Source organism: Suricata suricatta, chromosome 9 (genome assembly GCF_006229205.1).
Source record: "Suricata suricatta isolate VVHF042 chromosome 9, meerkat_22Aug2017_6uvM2_HiC, whole genome shotgun sequence".
NCBI lineage: Eukaryota > Metazoa > Chordata > Mammalia > Carnivora > Herpestidae > Suricata > Suricata suricatta.
The window spans coordinates 51755322-51768288 of record NC_043708.1 but is presented as its reverse complement, the minus strand read 5'-3'; the positions used below and the strand labels follow the sequence as shown (position 1 = coordinate 51768288).

Sequence of the window (12967 nt, the reverse complement as noted above, 5' to 3'; positions counted from 1 at the left end):
GCCTTTTGTAGGAAAGTGGATGGACCTTGAGGGTGTCATGCTGAGCAAAGTAAGCCAGGTAGAGAAGGACAGAAACCATATGTTTGCACTCATAGGTCTAACAGGAAATTTTCAGAATGATCTAGCTTCAAGAAAAGCAAGCAGTGAGTGGTGCTTAAGCATATTATTTTAATCTACCAAAAGTTAAATAGGAGAAAACAGACTTTTAAAATGTTGTCACAGGGCAAAGCAATAAACATATGTACACAATCATTATGATTTGATTATCTAGAAATGTTTTTAAATTTCTTTATGCCCCTAGGAAATAAAAAAATGTCGTGAATAATTATTCTTGTTTGATATGCATACTCATAATTATAGTTAGGCTATCTTAGCCAAATCAACACTTTTCACATTCTTTGACCAGGTCCCTAAACCAAACTCAGTCTCTTGGCAGGGATCAGTGAATATCTGTTCAGTGTTATTGGACAATTATGATTGAAACTATGTTGCTTGCCCTACATCTCAACTTTGCCTTAATTTTTGTCTATGCTGCTATGCTATGTTCTATCTTTCTAAGAATTAACAAAATGAAGTAAAACAATAGTAATTTTACAAAAGAACTGACATAGGTTTTCATCAGACCTGCTATAGTTTGACTAGGTTGTTTATCAAATGCTTTGTGGTCTGGTGTTCTTCTCAATTGCATCTGTCACACATTGCATGAGACTTTTGTAATCAAGTTTCTGACACTCTATGGAGTATCATCAAAGTACATTTTGGGTTGATCTAGAACAAATGGAAACCACAATGAGCTACCACCTCACACCTGTAAGAATGGCTAAAATTAACAACTCAGGAAACAATAGAAGCTGGTGAGAATGTGGAGAAAGGGGAATCCTCTTACATTGTTGGTGAGAATGCAGACTGTTATAGCCACTCTGGAAAAAAATATAGAGTTTCCTCAAAAAGATGAAATAGAACTGCCCTAGAGCCCAGCAATTGCACTACAAGGAATTTATTCAAAGAATACAAAATACTGATTCAAAGGGACACATGCACTAAAATATTTATAGCAGCACTATTAACAATAACCAAATTCTGGTAAGAGCCCAAATTTCCATCACCTGAGGAATGGATAAAGAAGATATGTATACAGTGGAATATGACTCATCCATAAGAATGAAATTTTTCCATTTGCAACAAGGTACATGGCACTAGGGTCTTTACAAATGTAATCAGGTAAGTTGTCATTATAAAAATATAAGTTTGGGGAGGAGGGGAGACACAGAGGGAAGATGTTCATATGAAGATGAAGACAGATAATTGTGTTATGCTGCCACAAAGCAAGGAATACTTAGGGCTACCAGAAGCTAAAAGAAGTGGTAAAGGATTCCTTCCTATAGGCTTCAGAGAGAGCATGGCTCCACCAATGATTTGGACCTTCAAGCCTCTAGAACTGTGAGAGAATAAAATTTCTGTTTTTTTATCCAGTGTGTGGTGCTTTCTTACAGCAGCTCTAGGAAACTAATACAACATTTTTTCAGAGCCCCATATTTCTGATTTCTGCTTGGAATGTTGTACTTTCAACTCTTTCTCAATCTCTAGGGCTAGTTTGTTTATTTCTGAATCAGGTCTAGCATTTGGTTTCATACATTACTTGATTCACTTCCATCATCATAAAGCAGAGGGATTTGCTGAAAGGCTTGTACCTGATGATTTGCATTTAATGTAACCAAAAACAAATTTGCTGAGTGGCACTTAATTTCATTTTTAATTATAATAACTTCAAAAGCTATGATTTAGAGGTGATAGAGATGCTTCAAATCAATATAAACCAAATATCTAAACTATGACCATTATTGCTTAATTCTCAGTAGATCAAATAAGATGAAGTCAGAAAAATGCCCATTTGACATAATAACTACAAGATTATTAGTAATTTTAGTTAGGAGCAATTTCAGTGGAAGGATGGGGATAGAAGCCATAAGATTCTAAAATCTCTGTGAGTTAAAAAAAATTAAAGTACAATGAAAATCTAGGAAAAATAAGTTCAAGATATCTCATAGACAAAGGGCTATATTTAATATACTAAAAGATTTTAGAAATCAGTACAAAGTTAACAATAAAAAGAAGTAAAAAGGACATGAATAGAAAACTGAAGTAAAATATGTGAGTAATTAACATAGAAAAGAAATCAACGTCTCTTCTAAAATAAAAATTAAAATACCACGGTAACATTAGCAAAGATTTATTTTAAAGAAATATCCCCCCAAAATGAGTAGTATTAAATAAATAGCTTCATACATTACTAGCAGAAGTTTGAATTGATACAAACTTTATTCTGGATAATTTGAAAGTAATTATCAAATGTTTCTAAAGTGTGTATACCATTTGCCAAGAATTTCACTTCCAATTCTACTTAATTTTGGAAATAATTATTCCCTCAAGAAATATTTTTTGGACATCTAGGTATTCTAGGGACAGTTGCCAGGTATTGAAGAAACAAGAATACCAAAAGACATTGTTTCCTGTCCTTGTGAATCTCACAGTCTATTGGGAAAACCTGAATACACAAATTTAAAAGTTGTGGGAAATATTGTTAGTGAAAAGAAAATATACTTTACCTGGAATAATAGGACAAAAAGGGGTTTATAGGAGAGAGCATCCAACTGATCCAAGGGAGTAACAATAGGAAGAAAATTCTAGAAACTAAAAATTTTTTAAATCTTCTGTGGCAAGAGGAAAGGCTAAGAGAGCAAAGGAAATCATTCATTAGAATATGACTGAAGAAGTAGATGAGGGGCTGATGATGCATTGACATGCAGACTCTAAGAAGTATTATTATTTTAAATATAGCAATTATAAATATGTTTGTACCCAATGTCAGGACACCTACATACACAAAGAAAATATTAAGAGAGCTGAAGGGACAAGGAGACAATAAAAGTAGGTAACTCGATTACTTTCATTCATGGATAATCCAAATGGAAAATTAATAAGAAACTTGAGCTGGAACTACACTTTAGATCAGACGGACCTCACAGACAGATATAAACATTCCTTCCAACAGAAGGAAAATATTCTTTTCTAGCACAGACAAAACATTCTCCAGAATAGATCACATGTTGTCTGACTGCTGGGAGCCACACCGGCCTCACTGGATGACACAGTCACAGTGAGGAAATGGCAGCTGTTTGCACAGCTCCTGCCATGAGAAGCAAAACTGGTATCTCCTTCTGCTACTGGCTCATATTGGGAATGAGCCTGCTGTTATTGACTAGGCCTCACAATATTCCAAATCAGACAGATATTCCCCACACAGAGACCTCATGAGAAGAAGCATATTCCCACCCCTACAAAGAAGATTTTAGATCAAAGCACTGTAGATATTTGTTAAAAGTCTCTTCAAATGAGCCTTGCAGACTCAAGACATAAATAATAAGGGGGGTTAAGAACTCAAGAGTTACAATTAACTCTGGCCTGGAGAAAGAGAGCCCAACTTAGAGATGAGAAACAGACTAGGGCAGGACATAAGTTACTACTTACACCTTTGCTAATTGGTGATGTATAGTAGTCCCTTCCCTAAAGCCTACATTCTACAAATATCCTCCCTTGTACTGATATCTGTTATGAGGATGGATAAGAAAATAATTAAGACAAAAAGCCAGGTGCAAGGCTAATGCACATAGGGCCCCTATTGTGCCTACATCAAAGAAGGGTTTTCTCAAGCAACTTGTCAACAAGCATTCCTTCTCTTGTGGTTAATGAGCCAGATAAAATAACTCCTAACCTATCTATATATCACTCAACCTATGACTTAATCTTAGTGTTATTTATTTAAACAAATGTGTATGATATCTGCTTTAACTAGGAACATCCTGTTATCCTATTAGTTGTAAAAATTTACTACCTCACTATAATTAGAATAGTTCTGCAAGAATGTCTCTGTAAACCCTATTTCTGTACACTTTTCAAAGCATCTTATCACAGAAATTTACTCATTGTAAAAATTCCACCTTCTGATGTCATGCTATTGTTTGACCTATAAATAAAGACACCAAAACATACAGAGCAGAGATGCCTGCCTGGTGATCAGAAAGAAACTCAAGCCTCTCTCATTCCCTTTTGCTGACACCATCCATCCTTCAGGGAACCCTGGACCCAATGGAGCTGGACTCCGGCATCTGACAATATCAAGCATCTTTGCTAACAAAATGGTATAAAATTAGAAATAATTTACAAGAAGATAATAGGAAAATTCACAAATATATGGATGTTAATCAACATACTAGCAAACAACTTACAGGTCAAAGAAGAAATCAAAAGAAAAGTCAAAAGTTTCTTGAAACAAATAAAATGGAAACATAATTTAGCAAAACTTAAGAGATGAAGCAAATGTAGTTCAAAGAGGGAGGCTTATAGTAATAAGTGCCTACATTTTAAAAAGGAAAGTATCAAATGAATAACTTTACACCTCAAGGAACTAAAAAAAAGAACAAACTAAATCTAAAGATAGAAGAAGAAAGGAAATAGCAAAGAACAAAGCAGAAATAAATGTAATAAATACTAGAAAGACAATAGGAAAAATTAATGTAACATATTTTTTTCAAAAGATAAAGTTGACAAATCTGTAGCTTGCCTAATAAAAAAGAGACAAGACAAAATTAAAATTAGAAATGAAAGAGAAGACATTACAACTTATACAAAGGATACCTTGGGTCATAAAAGACTATTATGAACAATTAACACCAACAAATTGATAACTTAGAAGAACTTAATGCATTCCTAGAAAATTAGTACCTACTAAGATTGAATCATGAAGAAATAGAAAGTCTGAAAAAAACCAATAACAAGGAGATTAAATCAGTAATCAAAAACTGCCGAGAGCAAACCCTCCAAAAAAATTAAAGAGAACAATTCCAAATTTATTTTATGAAACCAGCATCACCTGACACCAAAGTCTGACAAGAACCCTATAAGAAATAAAAGTCACAGGCCAATATCTCTGATGAACATACATGTAAAAATTCTCAACCAAATATTAGCAAACTGAATTCAATAATGCATTAAAAGGATAATACACCATGATCAAGTGGGATTTATCTCTGGGATGCAAATGACAGTTCAGCATACACAAATCTATGAATGTAATATAGCACACTAAAAAACAAAGGATAAATTACGTAACTGTCTCAATAGATGCAGAAAAAGTATTTGATAAAATTAAACATCCTCTCATGATAAAAACACTCAAAAAATTAAGTATAGATGGAAAGTACCTTGACATTATAAATCGTCTATGATAAACCCATAGCTAACATCATACTTAACAATAAAAAGCTGAAGCTGTTTTCTGAGATCAGGAAAAAAACATGCCTACCCTTTCTATCCAACATATTACTAGTACTGGCCAGAGTCCTTATGGAAGAAAAGGAAATAAAAGGCCTCCAAGTCAAAAAGGAAGAATAAAAATTGACTCTGTTTGCAGATAACATATTTTACATATAAAACCCAAAGACTCTACCAAAAGAAACTGTTATAACGAACAGACTCAATAAAGTTGCAAAATCAACATACAAATATCAGTTACATTCCTATATACTAACAAACTATCAGAAAAATAAATTAAGGAGATCAGCTCTTTTATATTAGTGTGAAAAATAATTTTTAATTATTTAAATTTATAATTGATTTGATTAATAATTAATTATTAAATACAATTAAATAAATAAATAATAAATTTTAATGACTTTAAATAATTAAATAAATTTAACCAAAGAGTTAAAAGATCTGCCCACTGAAAACTGTATGACATTGATGAAAAAACTGGAGAGGACACAAATAAATGCAAATATAGCCCATATTCATGGAGGAATTAATATTGTTAAAATGCCAATACTGGCCAAATTCATCTACAGATTCAATACAATTCCTTTCAAAATTCTAATAGTACTTTTCACAAAAATAGAAAAAAAATCTTGAAATTCATATGAAACCATAAAAGACCCAGAATAGCTAAAGCAAACTTAACAAAGATGAACAAAGGTGAAGACATCACACTTTCTGATTTCAGACTACAACATAAAGTTATAGTAATCAAACAATATGGTACTGACATAAAAACAGATACATAGATTAGTGAAACAGAATAGAGAGCCCAGAAGTAAGCCCAAAGATAAATTATCAATTAATTTTTGACAAAGGTACCAAGAATACATAATGTGCAAAGGATAGACTCTTTAATAAATTGTGTTGGGAAAAGAGGGTCATGAAAAGAATTAAACTGGACTCATATCTTACAAATATTATACTCACAAAAAATCAACTTGAAATGGATTAAAAACGAACATAGTACCTATAACCATAAAACTTAAAAGCATAAGGGTACATGCTTTGACATGGGTTTGCCAATGATTTTTTTTATTTGACACCAAAAGCAAAGGTAAAGAAAGAAAAACAAATGGAATTACATCAAGTAAAGCTTTGCACAAGAAAATAAACTATCAACAAAATAAAAAGGCAAGCTATGTAATGGGAGAAAATACTTCCAAATCATTTATACAATAAATGACTAATATCCAAATTATATAAAGAACAAATACAAAATACAACTCAAGAGCCAAAAATTTTAAAAAAACATAACACAGTGAAAAAATGAGCAAAGAACCTGAATAAACATTTTTCCAAAGAAGACATGCAAATGGTCAATAGGTATATGAAAAGCCTCTGGACATCACTAATCATTAGGAAAATGCAAATCAAAACCACAATGAGATATTACTTCACATGTGTTAGGAGGTCTACTATCAGAAAGACAAGAGATAGCAAATACTGTAAGGACATAGAGAAAAGGAACTCATATAGTTTTGGGAATGTAAACTGGCATAGCCAGTATGAAAACAGTTTAGAGTTTTCTCAAGAAATTAAAAATAGCACTACCATATGATACATTAATCTCATTTCTTGGTATAGATCCAAAGGAAACAACATCACTTTATCTTGAAGAGATATCTACATTCCATGTTCATTTCACCATTATACACAATAGCTAAGATATGAAAACAACCTAAATGTTCCATCATTGTGGATAAAGAAAGTATGTGTGTGTGTGTGTGTGTGTGTGTGTGTGTGTGTGTGATGGTATATTATTCAGCCTTTAAAAAGAAAAAAAAGGAAGTCCTGCCAGTTGTGAAAATGTGAATAAACCTGGAGGACAAAACGCTAACTGAAATAAACCAGACAGGGAAAAATAAAAACTGCAAGGGATCACTTACATATGGAATCTTAAAATTTTTCATAAAGATTGAACTCATACCTCGGCTGCCTCAGGCACATACTAAAAAGAGTAGAGTTGTGTTTACCAGGGTCTGGGTGGTTGGGATAATGGAGAGAGGTTGGTAATAGGATACAACCTTTTAGTTATAAGACAACGTGTGAGGGTGTAAGGTATAGCCTGGTGACTATGCTTGATAATACCATATCGTTTAATTGAAATTTGCTAAGAAAATACATGTTAAGTATTCTCACCTCAAATAATTTAAAAATCATGGAGTTCTTCCAAAATGGAAGAGTAGGCGGACTTAGGCTCACTTTGTCACTGGGATACAACTAGGTAACACCCAAATCAGCGTAAATAACCCAGAAAATGACTCAAAGATTGGCAGAACAAACTCCACAAGTAAAGGCAGAGAAGAAATCACATGGAAGAGGATAGGAAGTGTGGAGACATGGTGGAGAGCTAAGTAGACCATGAGCCAACTATGGGAGGGAGGGATCTGTGGGCACAGAATGGGGAGAGAAACAGACCCTCACACTAGGGAGCCCATAAGGGGAAGACAAATCTCCAAAACATTTGGCTTTGAAAACTAGAGGGACCAAATTTCCTGAGTTCTTAAAATTAGAAGTCTGGAATTTTTAAAATCAGCTGGCTGGGCTCTGGGAGAGCCTGGAGATTAATAGGAAGCTGAGTCCCTGCCCTTAAAGAGACATCACAACAAACAGCCTTCGGAGATATAACAGAGAAACAACAGTTTGAAAAACACCTGGGGAATATAGGAGGGGGAGTTACTTACTAAACTCAGTGTCCAGAGGAGCATGTCCAGAGGGGAAGTTCCCTGAGTGACTTCTCCAAGAATGAAGTAGCCAGCAGACACCATTTCCCTCCCCTGTCCTCCAGCATAAACACATCACCTGTGGGAACCACATCCACAACAACATTTATTACCTATCAGACTGATACATCACATCAATAAGATAAAGGATAAAAACTATAGGATCATTTCAATAGATATAGGAAAAGCATTTGACAAAGTATAACATCCATTCATTATAAAAGCCCTCAACAAAGGAGGCTTAGACATAATACCTCCCCATAATAAAGGCCTTATGTGAAAACCCCACAGCTAATAACATCATACTCCACGGGGAACAACTGAAAGCTTTTCCCTAAGGTCAGAAACAAGACACGGATGTCCAATCTCACCACTTCTATCAACATAGTACTAGAAGTCCTAGCCACAGCAATCAGAAAACAAAAATAAAAGGCATCTAAATTGATAAGGAAGAAGGCAGCTGATGTGATAGAAAATTCTAAAGACTACATCAGAAACTATTAGAGCTGATAAATGAATTCGGTAAGGTGACAGGATACAAAATTAATACTCAAAAAAGAATGAAATTTTGACATTTGCAACCACCTGGATGAATCTAGAAAGTATAATGCTAAGTGAAGTAAGCCAGTCAGAGAAAGACAAGTACCATATGATTTCACTAGTGTGTGGAATTTAAGAAACAAAAGAATCAAAGGAAAAAGAGATAAAACAAAGAACAGACTCTTAACTATAGAGAATAAAGAGATGGTTACCAGAAGAGGGGAGGGTGTGTGAAATAGGTGAAGGGGATCAAGAATACACTTACCATGATGAGCACTGAGTAGTATATGGAACTATTGAATCACTAACCAACTGAAACCACTATAACACTGTATGTTAACTACACTAGAATTAAAATAATTAAAATAATTAAAAAGCAACTATCTGAGGTGTTAGATATGTTAATTACCCTGATTTGGGGAATAATTTCACTTTTGATATATATATATCATATCATTGTACAGTTTAAATATATTTTTATTGGGGGAACCTGGGTGACTCAGTTGGTTAAGCATACTACTCTTGATTTTAGTTCAAGTCATGGACTCATGTATTAGTTTGAGCCCCACTTCAGACTCTGCACTAACAATGCAGAGCCTGCTTAAGATTCTATCTCTCTCTCTCCTTCTGCTTCTCTCTCTCTTTCTCTCTCTCTCAAAAATAAATAAATTTTTTAAAAATAAAAATACTAAATATATTTTTATTGTACCCTATAAATATGTTGTCAATTTCAATTCAATAGATCTGAAAAGGGAGACTGTTATTTTGTTTTAAATACCATATAAATGTATAAAAGATTGGAAATTTCTTCTTTTCTGTATTTGGAATGATCGTGGGAACAAGAAGGAAGGAGATGCATTGGTTTCTTTGCAGTATAACAAATTACCACAAATGTAGCAGCTTGAAACAACACAAATTTACTATCTTATCTGCAAGATACAGGTTATCTGGGTCCTCTGATCTATATCAGACCAGTGGATCTCACTTAAATCAGTGTCAGCCTGGAATGAAATCATATCTGCTGCTAGTGTTCTTCTTCCAAGCTCACTGAGTGTTAAAACTCAATCCTCAGTGGTTATATGACTGACGTCCCAATTTTCTTGCTGGCTGTCCACCAAATTCACTCTCAATTCCTAGGGGCTGCCTTCAAGTTCTAGCCATGTGGACAATTTTTTTTCCATGTGCTACAATAGAATCTTACATAATATAGTTTTACCCATCATTTTTATTATATAACATAACCTAATCGACTATCCTATATCAACTATTGACTCTCCCATGGTATTCAGACCTACTCACACTCAAAGAGAAGAGACTACATCAGGTAACAGGGTCATTTCAGAATTTTGCCTACCATGATAGGAAAGAATGGAATCATAAAAATCAGCCAGAACCTGAAAAGAAAAGAGTCTAAAACAAAGCCCTAAGTTACCAAGCATTTAAATGCCAGGTTGAGAGAAAAAAGACTAGGGGAAAAAATGACTTATATAGGTAATAGGTTGATTACAGTCTAGATGGAAAGAAAAGAACAGAATAAAGATGAATTTTGGAGCTGGGAAAAACTGGAACTGATGATGAATTAGTTATCAGGGGAAAAGAAGAGAAAATGCTAAGAGTGATTTTTGCATTGGTTTTTGCAACTAGGTGAACAGATGCACCATTTACTGAGATAAGGGAATAAATGGATGGGGAAACAGTTGGTGATGGCAGTATTCAGAGCTCAATTTTAGACATGTTAACTTTGAGATACCTCTGACACACTCAGGTCAAGATATTAGATAGCAGAATATCAGGTTCAGAATTCAGAAGAGTGGTCAACACCAAAGATATAAACTTGGGACTCAATGGATATGTATGGTATTTAAAGACATGAGGTTGGATATGATCACTTAAGAAAAGGATCCAGAAGGACAAGAAAAGAGAAATGAGACTGATCCACTCAATTATCAAAGATTTAAATGTCAGAGGGATGAGGTTGGCAAAACATGACTGAAAATACATAGCTAGAGATTTTAGAAATCCATAAATTTCTGTTGTCATCAAGTCAAAAGATGAGACTGTTTACAATGGCATTGTGGGAAATGGATTGGTATCAAATGATATTTATAGAATCTAGTCTGATAAGGAATTAGTTTGCATTTGTCAAACAGATGCTATTAGTAAATTTAGCTAAAGTATTTTTGCTGGAGTACTGAAGTTAAAGCCATACGGCAGGTAATGAGAAAATGGATCGAATTACAGGTAGATAATTCTTTCTAAGAGCTTCAGCACAAATATTATAAAAAATGATGCTTATTGTCACACTAAACAAAAAAGTAGATATCACCTATAATAAGAAAAGGACAAATAGTATAGCTTTATTTTGATAAAATGTCACTCTTAAAATCATGTTAGTAAAAAATATGTAATGACACAGAACACCCATGACAAAATACTAGGTAGGAAAAATAAGCAGGGTATAAAATTGTAAGGATGAGCATACTTTCACAAAATAAACATTGTATATTACACATTATATTTCTTTATAAAATGCTTAGAAAAAGAGTTAGAATGGTATAGTTATTGGTATATATTAGTAAATAGATGGAGAATCATCTTAGTGTCCTACCTATCATTTTCTTTTTTTAATTTTTTAATGTTTTTATTTATTTTTGAGAGAATACCTATCATTTTCTATATTTGTGAATGTTTCAAAATAAGGAGTATTTATATTTCAGTCAGAAAAAATAAGAGGGGCTATAATAAAGTACTATTCTGAGGTCTTTAAAATATCTACTGTAGAGAATAATAGAACTCAGTAAAAGGATATCCAGGATCCAGCCAGTTTATTATAAATCCAAATCTCAAATTCTTATTCCATTAATTTTTATAATTCTTTAATTTTTTCCAAGTGTGTTCAGCAATACTATCTGCAAACTTAGGGAAGTATGAGAATTTGATTGAGGCAAGTTTTTAGGCCTTACCAAGGTAGTGGACCATAAAAGTAAGAAGGAACAAGGGAGTCAACTATAACCTGAGGCCAGATATAATAGAAAGTGAAAAAGATATAAACTGAAATGTAGGGGAAAAAATAGAAAAAACTGAAGTTCAGTGAACAAATGTAGTGGGAGCAAAGAAATGAGAAAATGGAAAAATAGGCATAGGTTGTGAGAGTATAGAATGCTATAATCTAAGGTTTTAAAAAAGGCAAAGTAGTGTTGCTTAAAATAGAGCCATGTTTATGACTGAAGTAAAAATAGCTCTAAGGTTAAGGAATTCCAGGAACTTTGAGGTTAGACATTGAGGTGATGGAAGGTATTCCAGGACGAGTGATAGGGACAATGATTCCAAGTCTGAAGTCAATGATTTCAGTGAATCTGCACGAGTATCCAGGAAGTTGATCAAGCACAGGGACAAGAAGCAATAGATATTGCCTCAGACTGTAAGTATGAGCTTTGGTAACTAAATATGTTTTCAATAGCAATTAAGGAAGAATTGATCTTCCTTAATTGGCTCCTACTCCCCATCCCACAATACTTGTGATTTGAGGAAACAAAGAGTCTCCACCAAAAGGCATCGCAAAGAATGCTGTATCTTCAGGTAAAACAAAGAGACAGATGCAGCAGGCCACCACTATGTGGACATTATATGAAAGCTTTCGTGGAGGTTGGAGAAATGCATAAAGTAAAAGGATTAAACTGGATGGAATCAGTGGAAGATTAGAAAAGGAGAGAAGTCAAAAGTATATAACCAAGATGGTCTTAATTTTCTTCTCAGCTTGACTAAAGTTGAGGCTTCTTCCTGTCTGAAGTACCTGATCTTCATTTTCTTAAAGCAGTTTCTTTACAAAACTGTGTAATTGTAAATGCTTTCTCTAGCTCTTTGAGATGTACATCTTTTTAAAAGACTCTTACCAGTTTTACAACTAACTCAGAGTTGCCTTTCTCAAGGATCTGGGAGCCATCCTTTTTAAATGTAATCTGTAAGGAAGATAGTACCTTGCCTCTGTCTCCCTGTTGTAGGAGGGTAGTAGCTTAGCTTTGGCAAGCAGCAGCACTTTTCTCCAAGTTGTAAAACTACCTCCTGTCATGAAGATTGAAAAATCATAAATGGCCTACAATATACCCTATCCCAGCTCTCAAAAGTATTCTGCCCTTTGTTTCAGTGTTGAGTTCAGATTGTATTTTGATTTCTCTTCTCTATTGCAATAGCCTTGAATAAAGTCTCTCTTCCTGTTCTAACTTTGTTCAGTACCACATTTTCCTTTGGTAGAGTAAAAGAATAGATTATACAGGAAAAGTTCAGTATGGATACTGGCCCAAAGTAACAAGGATGTGAAGCACTCTGAGATATTT

General features: G+C 33.9%; 1 long non-coding RNA gene across 1 annotated transcript in view; it reads left to right on the top strand.

The window, feature by feature from the left end:
* LOC115301624 overlaps positions 1–12967 on the top strand; it is a 29914-nt gene that overhangs the window by 1007 nt on the left and 15940 nt on the right. The gene's annotated exons all lie outside the window — the stretch shown is intronic.